Consider the following 4,657-nt stretch of genomic DNA (forward strand, 5'->3'; position numbering starts at 1 on the left):
TTTTGAAGTGAAAACTTCTTTAGCGGCGTTGTAGACTTTTTTTGTAATGGGTAAAAAATGTTAAACTCGCGTCAGGACACGTGACCTGATCGAAAATTCGTAAGACGGATGGAGAGTAGACAGCTGGCGTGGCGTAGGAGAGGGAGTATCCCCCTCTCTTTCTACGGCGCGGCGAGAATGTATGCCTGCGCCGGCTGTTTCGTTTAGGCGGCGCAGGGCGACATTAAGTCAATTAATTAATTAATAATTAAATTAATTAAATTAATTTTTTAATAAATTAATTGACATTCGTCAATTTGATTATTATTATTTAATCTTAGCACTCACGGAGTGCAACTCGTCGTTAAAATTTAATCTTAGCAGGGCGACATTAAGTCAATTAATTAATTAATAATTAAATTAATTAAATTAATTTTTTAATAAATTAATTGACATTCGTCAATTTGATTATTATTATTTAATCTTAGCACAACGAAATACAAAACTGCTATTGATGCGGTCTTTATTAGACATTTGAATAGGTTCGAATCGAAACTGTTCGTTTCTTACTTCAGCTATCATAAACCGATCGTATCAGTTTTAGAGATTGGCGATGATGGTTCTGATAAGAATGATAGTGAAAAAGTCGTTGAAATTATGGATGAAAGTTAATCTTTTTGAGAGATAAACTTTTTAATGTAATATAAATTGTCATGTTTGTGTACGATAGCGCAATAAATAAATATTGTATTCTACCATATAAAAGATAGTACTTTTATTCTGATAATTAAAGCAATTTGTGCAAACTTATTCCCTAACCATTCCAAAATATCCAAAACGCACAACGTTAATACTTAAGTTTTCACTTCTGCCGGCACTCCCGGAGTGCAACCCGTCGTTTTTTTTATATTTCCTCTTCTGAACATGTATATTTCTTTTTTGATATATGACTTGGTATAATCTTCCATCTAATCAAAGTTTCATCAGCAATGTAAATATTTTCGATATCATAATTATTTGTTGTTATAAATACTTGAAAATCCGTCACAAATTGTTTTGCAGCCTCACAATTAACCGATTTATTCTCATCTTGTATTATTGTGTTACAACTGGATATCCGGAATTTTGTATTGGAGTAACCCATATTAATAAACGTTTCTTGAATTCTTCAGTAAATATTTTATTTTTCAATCCACCTGATGCAGTCTTCTTTTCTTCTTCTTCTTCATGTTCAGTCTCCATCGATCATTGAGCTTTAGAATCATCTGTTTCAAGCTCTTCGACACTCACTTTATTCTCACCTTCAAATAAGGTGTCCATTTTGTTATGGATAAATTTTTTTCTAAATGGTAATATTTAATTCTTTAATTTGAACTCACTCGATACTGCAGGACAGAATATCGTATTTTTCTTTTTACTGACACTCATCTCTCTTATTCTAGAACTTACAAATAATAAAACAACATAAATGCAGTTAATAGAAGTATTTACAGCAGAGTGGGAGTTTACATTATAGTAAGAATTTAGAAGGCATTAGAAGTCAACTGACCTGTCGATCAGATTTATGATTTGAATAAATGAACGATAATGATTACAGATTATTCGTAATTATTTTTATTAATTTTAACGAACCTAAAACCTGGATGCAATTTTTTTTAAGCTATTGAATTCTGCATATTAATGGCTAAAATGTAACCAGGAATTTTTTTAACACAACCAATTAAATTTTATTCGACTACTTGTGTCCTATATTTTTACAAATATTCATCACTACGACATGTCAAATTATTAATTAGATATTTAAGTTCGATGAAGTTTAGAGTCATTTTATCAAGAGATTTGGAGTTCATTGATCTACAATTATAAATACAAGTATTATTATGGAAATTTATCGTATTTCTAATTCTCATATCAGAACAAATAAAGTATGAAATTCGATGTCTCTGAGCACAATACTCCTTGTTGAGTTAAATAATAATTTAAACACTTTAAGTCTATTAACGGAACATTATTCATTATTTCCTTGAAATAATTTTTAGAGTAAATAAAAGTTTTCTGTTTTTTTTTCGTTATAATAATATTTAAGTAAACTTTAAAAACTTGCAAAACTTATTTTTTATAAACCTAAAAAGATCTTGATTACATTTCATTGATAATAACAGTAATTAATCAACAATTGAAATATTGAATGTCCTAAAAACAAAAGTGGAATAAAATCATTACATTTTTTAATCAAATTAATTCGTGAATTCTGAGGTGTCATTGCAGGCGTTTTTGTCATGGCCATTTTACTAAAAAATCATTTATTTTGCAATTATTACTGTATTTACATTGTCAAACTTTAGCTTCTCCCCCTGTATACCATTTTCCTCAATATTTATGAGTATTTTTAATTTTTATAACGAATAAAAAAACATAAGTTGACGAGAAAAATTTGAGGTGATTTCAGCTTAGGAAAGTCCAGCTTTAAAACATAATACTGGCTAGAGACAATGAGTCATGACATACGACAATTATTACACATAAGATTACTTTCATATTAGAAAAGAAACAAAAGTACTTAATAATAGGAATTTTTACAGGTATGAATTTATTTACAAACCCTGTAAATATCAGCAATGTTTGGGTTACTGGTAAATGTCATTTATCTCTTAGACCTTTATAATCTTTACTAAGTTGAATATTTATAACACTGGAGTGTGTAAATATTTGATTATTGTCTATTTTTGTAAATCATCAACAAAGTTTAAAAAATACCCTTGATATGTAAAAATAAATATCAATTTTCATTATATTGTTAAATTAATATACGATCGTACACTTATCAATTCTTCTAAATATTTTTTAGTTATCATCATATTTGTATTGTTATAAAACTATTATTATTTCTGAACAATGTATAACCTTATCAGCGATAACAACACATTTATTCGATTAAACATATAGAAGTAATTGTTAAGTGCTTCAAGGTTAAAAATATGTGTTAAGTCCTATGTACATTGCTTCTCAATGTCTTTTAATTAATAATATAACTTTTATTGGTAAAAAAAATATTCATGTGCTACTTCAGATATTATTAACATCATTGTTCAATTTCAAGACATTTTTCGCCAGCAAACATCTCTAAAGTAAACTTAAATTTGATAATAATATATTTACTCAAGTTCACGTGATATTCCAATTATTCTTGGAAGAAAGTAAGAAGCAGCGTGTGTTAGTAGGTGAGAGATAACTGTCTTTAATCAGTAAGAATTTTGTAAAATTTGAATAGAACATCTATTATCACAATTATAAGTAGCATGAATTTTTTATAATTCCCAAGAAGCGAGACTGGTTCTTTATTGAGGTATTGTTGTCTCGTATGGAGAACACGTGTTTTTTTCAAAACCTATAATGTCTCTGAATACGATAACATATTCTATTTTTTATTTGCATTATTTTCTCAGAACTCGCTTCCATACTTTTCTTTACATTCGCTAACATTCAGTGTCACCTCACATAATCAACAGCTGAATAATACAATCTTAATCATTTCTATTCTCCAGAAAATTCAGCCAGCCCGCTATTAAAAGTAATAGTATTTTTAGACAATAACCTAGATACTTTTGATTTACAACGGGGTAAAATACGATACCTTGTTATATTCGTAAATAAAAGAAAGCCGGTAACATCTTGACTCAAGGTAGAGATGTGCGCCAATGCTATTTTATGATACAGAGAGAGAGGATGAAAGATATACAACGTAGACATAGGGTACTGGCTTGGGAATACTCGTAAAATTCTTTATTAGCAACACCAGGATAAAATTACGAGCATTAAGCCAATGCCATGATTTCGTCCAGGACTCATGGAAAATCAACTAGCCAATCCCTACGTTTTTCTTTCATATCCTGACGACTTGTTTTTTTTTTGCAGAAGGTACACATGCACTCCCATTTGAGTTGTCATAAATGTAATGGCGCCCGTTCTTGGACTGTTTTATTAAATAATAACGACAACTACCCCTGAATTAATCTTATCAAATAGATCGTAGAAAGAGTTGTATATACCGCAATATATTCTGAATAATGGCCTTACAATGTGTGATTTTACCAAACAAAAACTGATTTTCTATTATTAAAATTGAAACTGATTTTTGTTTTAATAACAAAACTTCCTCCAAGATTCGTTATGATGGACTCCATTCATTCTAGTCTTAAGTACGGCTGTCCTTTTTTAGAATCTTAGTAAGTTTAAAAAAAATAATTTGTTAGAAAATTGATCAAACATATTTCAGTTCAGCCACATTAAGTGGAAATTTATAATAAAGAGTTAATAGTCAATGATTGTAAAATACTGTAAAAAAACTGATATGACAGTATTCAGGATAAAAAGGAAATTATTTTTGCGATAAATGTAATTTCGTCAAAAAAAATTTCCTTACGGGATTTTAAAATTGGGCAATCGAGTATAATTTAAATTATTTAATGTAATTCACTTATAAATAAAATAATTGTAATGAATGATGATGCATTATAAAACTTCTTAAGTTACAAAAAGCTTAACAGTACATTTTTATCAAATTTGCTTCATAACGTTGGTTTGAGTTAGTTTACTATTTGTCTTGATTCTAAAACTGTATCTGCAATTGCTGTTAGAATTGTATTTTTCAATGACCTTTGGTATGCAAGAAGCGGTG

Source organism: Chelonus insularis, unplaced genomic scaffold, assembly GCF_013357705.1.
Source record: "Chelonus insularis isolate UGA/USDA-ARS -01 unplaced genomic scaffold, ASM1335770v1 scaffold_277_pilon, whole genome shotgun sequence".
NCBI lineage: Eukaryota > Metazoa > Arthropoda > Insecta > Hymenoptera > Braconidae > Chelonus > Chelonus insularis.